The 11,480-nt window shown below is 34.3% G+C and overlaps 1 non-coding gene across 1 annotated transcript; it reads left to right on the forward strand.

Annotated features, from left to right (window-relative positions):
* Positions 1 to 10,400: 10,400 nt before the first annotated feature.
* LOC150105030 (U1 spliceosomal RNA) lies at positions 10,401 to 10,565 on the forward strand. The gene has a single exon (XR_016548608.1). It is a non-coding gene; the product is annotated as a U1 spliceosomal RNA (small nuclear RNA).
* Positions 10,566 to 11,480: the final 915 nt, after the last annotated feature.

Below are 11,480 nucleotides of genomic sequence, written 5' to 3' on the forward strand. Positions count from 1 at the left end.
TCATCTATTAAAACAAATATATATATTTTGTGAGTTCAACAAAAATTCATCATTGGCCTGTAGAGTAAGATAGGCTGAGAGTCAGCAGATTGTAGTAATATCTAATTAATATGAAAAATTGGGATGAAATCTTAGAAAGTTATTGAAATGATATTAAGGATTTTTCAAGGGCTAAAAGTTGTGTTTATACAATATTTATTTGAGACACTGTTCATTGATATAAAACAGTTTATTGAAATAACCTATTATAAACGACTTACATAAGATATAAATTTATCTATTTATTGAAATATAATTTTATACGCTATTTAGATAAACATTTTATTGAATAAATTACATATTCTGTCCTGAGAAGGAAAGAAGGTAGGATAGCGACTAGCATCAAGGAACTTTAACATCTGATGTAGTTTCTTAAAACAATAAAAAAAAATAATAAACTCACCGAATTGGATAAATACTAATTTTTTTTATACATTAAACTGACTTATTTCTAGAATAGTTACGCGGCTTTGTTACTTGTAATATTATATATGTTTACTTGATTAAATATTTTGCATGTATCTGTTTATTATCATAATTTCTATGAAATAGTTTTTATGAAAATTTTCATAGGAGGTTTCACGAAAAATAAATATTTTTATGTAGGATACATGTCTCCAAAACTTTAAGAAACACTGTTATAGAACAAAGAACCGTGGCCTTCGCCGTGAGGCATTTAGTGTGAAAATCATGCAGGAAATGTAGTGGAACCGATTTCGATTTTTCAGTCCGTCAAAAATAAGTAAGATTTTGCCGCTTCCTATATTGGTGTGTGTGTGGGGGGGGGGGGGTCTATAGAATAAAGAATAAGATTCCTTTACGGAAAAATAATTGTTGGTCTATCTATTTTGCTGTTGTTCAAAGGAAACTGAATTCACTAATGTGTTATATTTTTCTCTTCCCCCCCACCCTCTGTAATCAACTGTTTCCTTCCCCAGAAAACTGCATTAAGAACACCAACAGTACATTGATGTAAATAATAACTAATATAATTAAAATTATTACTATTAATAGCTTTCCACTAAAATAATGAAGCCATCCAGGTAAGAATTTGCAATGAACTTCAGAAAATAGCCAAATTTATATTCATATGGGAAATGTGTTAGTGATAGTTATTATCCAGTACCGTCGACAGGGTAGCATACAGGCAGCCTCCCTCACGGTGCGGGTTAATAAGGGCGCTCGTTCAGCCATATTGCGGTAGGCGCAGTCGGAATTGTTAGCGTAGCAAGTACGGAAAGAAGTTTTTCCAAGCTAAACTGATTAAAAATGATTTGCGAACAGTAATCACCCAAGAAAGATTGGTTGGTCGAGCAATTATATCGATAGAGGCGGACATAGTTTACAATTTAAATTTAGAAGAGCTTATAAACAGTTTTATTGTGCGAGATCCCCGTAGAGCAAACATTTAATTGATATCATTATGCAATTGTTTTGCATTAACGTTTCTCTTGTAATAAAAACAAAATAGCAATTGGAGATTTTCTTATATTTTTCTCTTTATAATCCATCAGGGGCGATATTGAATTGTTTGCCTCAGGGCGCGATCTAATCTGGCGACGGCCATGCTATTATCTTCTTCTTCTCTCTTCCATCATCTATGTGGCTGATGATGAGGCCGAATGAACTCTTTCCACTTCTGTCTGTCCCTGGAGAGTGCGAACAATTCTGTCCAGTTTGGTGTCGCTTGTTGTGTTTTGGTTTTCAGATCCTCTTTTATTTTGTCTATCCATCTAATTCTGGGCCGCTCTTTGGATCTTTTACCTTCCATCGTTGTATTCAGGGCTTTAGATGGTAGTCTTTCTGTTCCCATTCTGGTCACATGGCCAAACCATCGCAGTCTTCTTTCTTGGATTTTGTCTATTATTGTTATTTCTTTATTTATTTTTTTTTTTTGTCTATCCAGCAGAAATACTCCAAGTAATCTTCTTAACCAACCCATTTCAGTAGTTAATAATTTGTTCTATTCAGCTTTTTTCAGATTCCAGCATTCACTTCCATAGAGGAGTATTGGGAGGACCATTGTCTCACAGATTCTTACTTTGGTCGCTTGTTTGATATCTCTTGACTTCCATATTTTATCAAGTCGTCCAAAAGTTTGAGATGCTTGACTGATTCGTCTGTTTATATGTTTTGTAATTTCACCATTGTACTCAATAACTCCTCCAAGGTAGGTGAAGTTTTCTAACTGCTCTAGATTCTTATTATCAATTTCAGTTTTCAGACTGATGCTTCTTTTTCCTATTTGCATAATTTTTGTTTTGTCTATATTTAGGTTTAATCCAAATTGTATACACTTCCTTTATTTTATCAGAAAATCGTTGTAGATCATCTTCCGTGCTTGCAAATAATGCACTGTCGTCTGCAAATTTTAAATTTGTTATATTTTTCCCATATATTTTGATTCCAGAATCTTCGTTGTTTAAGGCCTTATTGGTTGTTTCTTCCAGTGTAAGATTGAACAGGTCTGGTGACAGATTGCATCCCTGTCTTACTCGGCTCTCTGTGTGGAACCAGTTGGTTAAGGTGTCCTCCACTCGTACTGCACTTTCAGATTTCTCGTACAGATTCTTTATTTTTCTTATGGTTTTGTTAGGAATTCCAAATTCTTTCATAGTTTTCCATAGTTCTCTTCTACGGATTGAATCAAATGCCTGACGAAAGTCTATGAAATTTATGTAGCAACTTTGGTTGTACTCTAGTGTCTTTTCTATTAGCTGTCTTAAGGTGAATAGTTGATCAATTGTGCTTCGTCCTGGTCTGAAACCTGCTTGTTCTTCTCCTAATGCCAGTTCTATATATGGTTTAATTTGTTTTTGGAGTACTTTCGTAAAAACCTTACTCGGAATACTGAGGAGGCTAATGCCTCTGTAATTATTGCATTCTGTTTTATCTCCTTTTTTGTATATAGGAGTTATGACTGACTTGGTTCAATCAGTAGGCAATGCTTCGTTTTTGTAGATCCTTTCAAATAATGTTTTTAATGGTTCCAAAAGTTGTTCCATTCCTGCTTTTAAGAATTCTGCATGTATTTGATCAAACCAATGCCAGGTGCTTTCCTAGTTTTAAGTTTTTCTATGCTGTGTGCTATTATTTTTTTGGTAAAGATATTTGTTTCCACTTCCATTTCAGTGGCTGGAATAGTAGTATCCTGAGAGCTATTTTTATTATATATTATATAAGTCTGTAAAGTATTCTTCCCATCTGGCCATTCTTCTTGTTTTACTTTCAATTAGTTGTCCCTCTTTGTTTTTGATTATTATCATTTTTGTTGTCCGTGTCTTGCTAATTTGGTTCATTTGTTTATATGATCCATGGAGGTTACTTTCTTTCGATAGCTTCTCTGCCATTTTGCATTTTTCTTCTAACCAGTTATTCTTGTCTCTTTTAACTAGTTTTCTAATTTCTCCAGTTAATCTATTATAATCATTTCTGTTATAGTTCTGTTTTAATTTTATGCTTTGATCGCTTAACCATTTTACTTCATTTGAGATCCAATCCTTTTTACTTTCTCTTTCTGTGTAACCTGTTGTTTTTTCTGCCGAATTTAATATTATTTCCTAATTTGACCAATGTTCATCCATGTTTATATTTTGTTTCGGTAGCTATTATTAATCATAGCTATATAAAAACTTCGAATGTTTGAAACTCCTCATTTTATTTTAATATTTAAAATATATTTAAATAAAATAGAAAATATTTTTTTAAATATATATTATATTTAAAATATTCTAGGCCTGTGTAGCTCTAGTCGGCGACTAGACTTAAGTTCAAGTCTCGTCACCGACTGGAGGAACTTTTTCTAAGCCTTTCTTCGACCGATTCCCGAGTTAATCGATCTCTGGCACGGGCAAGCGGGTTTTTCCTCCCGGAAACTCGGGTTTTTTATCCCGTGAACTCAAGAAAATCGACCGTAGTACCCACATTATTTCATACAGTAAAATATCTTATTAGGGTTAGGTACCAAGAGATGGCAGCACTTGTTTGCCAGCCTCTTCATCGGTGGCTGCTATAATTAGTGACAGACATGGGCCAGCCAATCTCTGATTGGCTACCGATGGAGATTGAAGTGCCCACTCAGTCTCCGAAAGCTAGGTACGGTATAAAGGCCTCGCCTACTCCCTATAAAGGGAATAAAAGGCGTTAGCGGATTTTTTTTTTTTAAATATTCTAAAAACTTTTAAAAATATAAAAGCATATATTTATATAGAATAACAAGTTTTATTTGTAATGCTAAAATGAAAATGATCATTAATTGTGTAAACACACCCATTTTGTTTCTTGTATACATTTCATAGTCATTTTGGACGAAATGAGGCTTGAGCATACTCCACTCATACCTGAAAGACAGAAATATGCAAATCAAAATCATCCAGACGAAAGGTATCAGCAGGCGTTCCTCAGGGCTCCCTTCTGGCACCTCTCCTGTTCTCAAACTTCATAGCAGACATCTCAAGAATCACAGCATTATATGCAGATGGTACTGCAATACTGGCAAGATCTATGAGCCCAAATCTGGCAATTAGAAAACTACAAAGTAGCATTCACATACTAGAAAAAAGGCTGGCAGACTGGAGAATCCAAGTAAACCCCGAAAAAGTTCAGCCGTACTGTTTTCCAGAAAGAGCGTCCACAACATGGATGGCATTCACCTCTTTGGTGTCAAGATCCCATGGCAAAACGACATTAAATATATCGGAGTAATACTCGATAAAAAAAACTAAACTTCAGCAATCACATAAAATACACTGCCTCAAAGACATCGAAAGTAATCGCCTAGCTGTACCCTATGATCAACACGAAAAGCAAACTGGATACAAAACCAAGCTACTCACATATAAGATGGTAATACGCCCGGTTATCACATACGCATTCCCCGCATGCAATCATACTACGAATACAAACATCCAAAAACTACAGAGAATACAGAACAAATGCCTGAGGATGATCCTAGATGCCTTGGTACATCAGAAACTCACAAATCCACAGAGAAATGAACATCCCTTACATCTCCTCCCTACTCCAAGATCTAGCTGAGAAGTTCTTGACCAAGACAAGCAACCACCCAAACCCGTTGATCAAGGAAGCTTCAGAATATAATGAAGAGGAAAGATACAAACACAAAAGGCCCAAGTCCATCCTACGTCCAACTGAACACAGTTAAACTCACAGCCATCACTGGAGAGCTTAAAGCTCATTAAACAATCCACTCAAAATACACAAATGGTTAAGCAGTAAAAGATTAGAAGATGAAATAGAATATAAAAGAATAAGAGCCATAGCTAAAAGAGAAGTCAGAAAAAGACACAGAGAATCATGGAACAAATTTGTTGCTAATTTAGAACATGATTTATATAAAATAAGACCCAATGTACAGGGTGTTCGGGATAAATTTGACATATTTATAATTAATTATATTTTTCCGTAAGTTACATGTATTAACACACACTTCTCTTCATTTAAAAGTTTGGACCCTTCTTCATTCACATACAAGATGTCAGAAAGGATGGATAGCTGGAACCCACCTGAATCATGGAAGAGAATAACTTGTATCATGATGATTCGTGCCCGCCATCAAAATAAGGATATTACGACTGCTGCCCAATGCTCCCTGAATACAGTAAAAACAATCAGGCATGAACTAGAGACTTGCAATGGTGACTACGAGGATGTAGCAAGAAGAAAGATCCCTAGCAGTCGATCTGATTGCGTTCGTACAGCAGAATTCCTCGCAAATCTGCAGGAACAGGTGTTGAAGAACCCTGGCATTGGAATTCGGGCTTTGTTCGTGGAGTTGCTAATTGTAGTCAAGCCCTGGATAACAAGGGTAGGCAATGGTAGGCCGTATGTATGGCAGCAGGATTCGGCCCCTTGCCACACCTCTGGGAAAAGTCAAAAATGGTTGTCTGAAAATTTCTACGACTTCACCAGTCCAAATGTTTGGCCTCCAAACTCCCCAGACCTTAACCCCATGGATTATTTTGTATGGGGCGCAGTTGAAAAAGACACCAATCGCACTTCCAGTAATACAAAAGCCCAGTTAATGGATAAAATTAAAACAGTTTTTGCGGCCCTTCCCAGGGAGACTGTAGCATCAGCTTGTTCGAGGTTCTGAAGCAGAATTGAAGCTGTGATCGATGCTAATGGTGGTTATTTTGAGTAAATCTTGTTGATAGTATTGTAATTAACTCTGCCTGTAATGTTTTTTTGTCAATTCATTAAATTTAATAGATACAAAGAAGATTTTCTTTTTCCTTACGAAACTGTCAAATTTATTCCGAACACCCTGTATATAAGATTTTGAAACACTTAAATGCAGATACTAAAGAAAACATAAAATTAAACACCGAATTGAAATTGGAAGAATTTCTATACAGAATTGTGGGAAGATAAATATTTTAGGCAAACATTTAATGAAAATGAAAAGATTCATGAGATATTCATGAGAAAAAAAGTCATTTTTAGGACTTCCAGGGTAACAAATGGCAATGCTGTAGCCAATGAAGTTTTAACTGAGGCTCGGCTATTGCCGTTACCCAGCCATGACTAGAGCTTTTTTAGCTCAATAACACTCTATCCACACAGATTTACTTCATTCAGATGACGGGATAAAGAGTCAAGGACTCAGTCCATCGCCCAGTTCTTTTAAGAACTTTAAGAACTAATGATAATGAAAAGAAAATAACTGAAGAAGAAGAATTAGAAATCAGCCTGAAAGAAATGAGAAACGGAAAATGACCTGGAGAGGATAAGTTAGGTTCAGAATTATACAAATATGCAGGAACAAGATTCAAAGAAAGACTCTTATTATTTTTAATAAAATTTATTAAACTGGTATCCCCCCAATAGAATGGAAAAAAGCAATTGTGATCCCTATCTTTAAAAAAGGTAACAGAGATGACCCTAAAAGCTATAGCGGTATATTATACTAAATTCCTGTTACAAAATATATAGCAGAATTTTAAATAACAAACTAATAAAATATTCTGAAAACTTTATTTTAGAAGTACAGAATGGATTTAGAAAAGGACGATCATGTATAGACCCGGCCTTTTGCCTAAAATTAATAATCGAGAAAAGAAGAGAATACAACTTAGAAACGCATATTATATTTTTTTACTTTGAGAAAGCCTTCGACAAAATTAAAAGAAGCATTTTATTTAACATATTAAAATAAATACAAATACCAAATAATATCCTAAAAGCTATCACAAGTATATATGAAAATAATCAAATACAAATACGATTGCATCATGAGCTATTATATACGAGAGAGATAAACCAAGGAGTCCGACAGGAATGTCCCCTCTCAGCAACTCTTTTTAATATTTACCTAAATGAAATATTAATAAAATGGAATAAAAATTTCCATCAAGGTATGAATTCTGAACTTGCAGAAAGCAATTTTAAATCTAAATGAGATAGCCAAAGATTGTGGTATGATAATATCAACTGAAAAATAAAGAACTATGGCCTTTAAAGGACAATTAAGGATCAAGTAAGAACTAAAATAGTAATAGATAACAAGATCATAGAACAGGTGAATTCATTTAACCTGTTCTATGATCACATATGAAAATGAAAAACATATAAACCTAAAAATTGCAAAATATTTAAAAATAACTGGTGTAATTAACTCTACATTTAAACCAAACCAAACCAAACTAAAAGTACACTGCTCAAAACAATTAGCGGATATTTTGGTTTCTGTCGGATAATTATAAATTTATAATTATAACTATTGGTTACTTTATACATGGATAAATATTTTTTACTTATGGATAGGGTGTAATTGATGGGATATTGTTTAAATAATCGATATTTATTACAAATTGTGTTACATTTGTAAATTATTTTTATAACTGAAATAAAGAGCCAAGAGGCTTCATTTCGGCGATGCAAAATTATACAAATTAAGTGGATATTGAATTCAACATTATTTCAAAGCCGAATATATAGAAACTACAAGAGTTTCATGCCGAATATAAAAACTATACAACTTTCGGCGGATCCAAGCTAAGCAACCTTTCAGGACAGATGTATATCATTTCAATTTTCTATCGAATAACGTGTTCAGCGAATATTTTCCGCAATGAATTTTCCTGCAATGAATTTTCCCCGCAATGAGTTTTCCTTTCGATGAATTTTCTCGATGAATTGAATTGTCCCCGCCAAGACGAATTGTCCGTGAACCATGCAGTCCATAATGGACTCTCCGTTGTTAGATGACCTGTTCGTGGAGTGGTTTGAAAAATTAGCCCTCCAGCATCAAGGAAAACAACTAAAATTTTGGTGAAAATATGTTGATGTTTTTACCATTTAGCCCAGTACTATTACCTAATTAGAAGATTACGTAACCTACCTGAACAACAACCATCCTCAAATTAATTCACTGTTGAATCAGAAAGACACGTCTTTGCCGTTTTTGGATACACAAGCTGAGGTATCCGAAATAAACAAACTCGACTCTTCAGTCTATAGGAAACCAACTAACACAGCAAGTTATCTATGCCCAACTTTTCATAACCGCCCAGCGCAAAAAAAATAAGTGTCATTCTTTCCTTGCATCATAGAGCGTACAGAATTTCCACAGACATTGAAAGAAATAGAAATCAAGAGCTACAGTACCTTATTTCAGACCTTTTAAGCTAGGGCAGAACATTAGTAAATAAAAAATTCTATTTCAACCTCGAAAACAATCAGAAGAAAAAGAAACCAATACTAGAAAGGAGCAATGATTTTCTCATACATACTCACAGATAAAATAGCAAGATTCCGTTCTTACAGCTTTCGACTGTCAACCATCTCTTCAGTTGTTTGACAAACAAAAAAGCAAAAACAAATAAAAGAGAAGACAAAACAAACTAAAGACAGTAAAAAAAAAAAAAAAATAGGACAGGTGAATTTCAAATTTTGAACTAAAAACAAAGGGGGAAGAGCCTGGCCCGAGTGATGCAGCTCTCGAGGAGCTGTACCACCTCGCTGTAAGTCTTCGCAGCTCGGGTTCTCAGGTTCCCCCCCCCCCCTGTGTGAACTAAAGACCAGTGAAACTATGCAAAGGAACCCACGAGGTGGTTAGTTTGCCTTTCATTAAGTAGGACAAGGTTTGATTCCACTTCCGTTTGTTATGGGCTGCCAAGACTTCTTCGGCCAACTCACTTCCCCGGGACATATTCATCGAGTAAAGAGTTCTAAAAAAAAAAACCTATTTCCGCATGTTCTATGTGCAGAACTCCCATTACTTGCTTGGGAGTGATCTCACTTATATCCTCTATGAACAGGTCACCCCATTTCGCTCTCACTAACTTAGGACCTTTTATGCCCGTGAGGAGGAATCGAGGTTCCTCTATTTTTTCTATTGCTTTTGAATTTTTCCAATATCACGGGGGTTTCCTTTAAAAGATGACTTAAGGTTTTAGCTGCTTTCGCTTGTGGGGGGGGGGGGTCTTGGTAGGCGATCTCTGTTTCTTCTAGTGTAATGTTAGCTGATTTTGGTTTTTTTGTTTCCCTTTCCACTGGGCTTATTGGTCGTTTGGATGTGTTGTTGGTTGTCTCCATTTCTTCTGCTTCATCTTCTTCGTCATCTGTATTTTCGGCAGCAGCTTTGTCATTGTGGTTTTTCTTTTCGTCTTAGCTTAAAGCATTTAGTATGAAAATAACACAAGGAACCAACTGCGATTTTTCAGTCCCTCAAAAATTAGTGTGATTTTGCCATTTCCAGTATTGGTGTGTGTGTGTGGAAGGGGGAATTCTACCTCACAAAGAAGAAGATCCCTTTACGGAAAAAAATTGTTGCTAATGATGGCAAATTAAAAAATAATATCTATCTGTTTTGTTGTTGTTTAAAGGAAGTTGAATTTATTAATATATTATTTTTTCTCCTTTTTTTTTTTTACTCTGTAAATAGCTATTTCGCTTCCCAAAAAACTGCATTAAAAGTACATCGTGTAAATAATAACTAATATAATTAAATTTATTACTATTATCCCTTTCCACTAAAATAATAAAGCCATCCTGTTAAGAATTTGCAACGAACTCCAGAGAATAACCAAATTCATATTCATGGAAGCGTGTTAATGATGATTATTATTCATTATAGCTATATCAAACCTTCGATCTTTGAAACCCCTCATTTTATTTTAATATTTAAAATATATTTAAATAAAATAGAAAACCTTATTTTAAATATAATATATACTTAAAATATCTTAAAAACTTTTAAAAATATAAAAGTATATATTTATATGGAATAACAAGTTTTACATAAATTCTAAAAAGAAAATGATCATTAATTACGTAAATACACCATTTTGTTTCTTATATACGTTCCATAGTCAATTTGGACGAAATCGAGTTTGATCATACTTACCTGGCGCTGGACTGTCGATGATCACAAAGGCCGAAGTTCCAGAGAGAGGCTGTTCCATTGCACACACGGTTCGGCTGACCTCTGCCACTTTCCCAAACTGGGATAGATGGAGCGTGGAATTTTTGGTGGTAGGGGACTGCGTTCGCGCTTTCCCCTTAACACATGACTCAAAAATTAGTAAACTCATAGTGATAGTGATAAACGTCTATATTTAGGACGTCGTTGTTAGAGAAATCTTTATGTAATGTATTATATTATATTATATAAAGATGACTACAGTATGCAATTTTATTGTTAATAATGCAGGTATATTATATATTATATTATATTCATATCGAAGACTAAGGTGTCAAGTTAGGCTTACCTTCCACTGCTATTGTTACAGTTGTTAAATTAAACACTTAATGGTATGTTTCGTTGCGTAAGTTTCTGTGGAGATGGATATTCTAGAAATATTTTATCCCGTATTTAACCACAAAGATTCCAAATAGAAACTTTTTATTTCGAGTAGTTTCGTGAAATGCTTCGTTGCACATCAGGAAATTACACAAATAAAAAAAAAAAACTTTGAAATCGAGTAAAAAACTTGTTTAGAGGAATCGAAAAACTTTATTTGTGTTTACGCAAACGAAAAATTTAAAATCACTTTTCGTTTGCGAAAGTTATTGTAAATTTTTCGTTTGCGTATCTGACGTAAAGACTACACATACATATATATGACTGCAAACGTTATTCAAGTATTACATGTATCTACAAAAAAAAAAAAAGGACTGATTCGCTATACAGTAGTCCTCCTCATCCGTGGGGGATACGTTCCAAAACACCCCGGCGGATAGTACCGAACCCTCTATATACTATGTTTTTTCCTATACATATATACCTATGATAAAGTTTAATTTATTAATTACGCACAGTAAGAGATTAACAATAATAACTAATAATTAAAAAGAACAATTCTAACAACATACTGTAATAAAGTTATCTGAATGTGAGTGGAATCTTATCAACCTCAGCACAAGTTTTTTTATGGTTTATCTATTATTTTATAAATTCGAGAACTTTCATCTTTTTC

Source organism: Typopeltis vanoorti, chromosome 7, assembly GCF_054136105.1.
Source record: "Typopeltis vanoorti isolate ZY-2024b chromosome 7, IOZ_Tvanoo_1.0, whole genome shotgun sequence".
NCBI classification, from domain to species: Eukaryota; Metazoa; Arthropoda; class Arachnida; order Uropygi; family Thelyphonidae; genus Typopeltis; species Typopeltis vanoorti.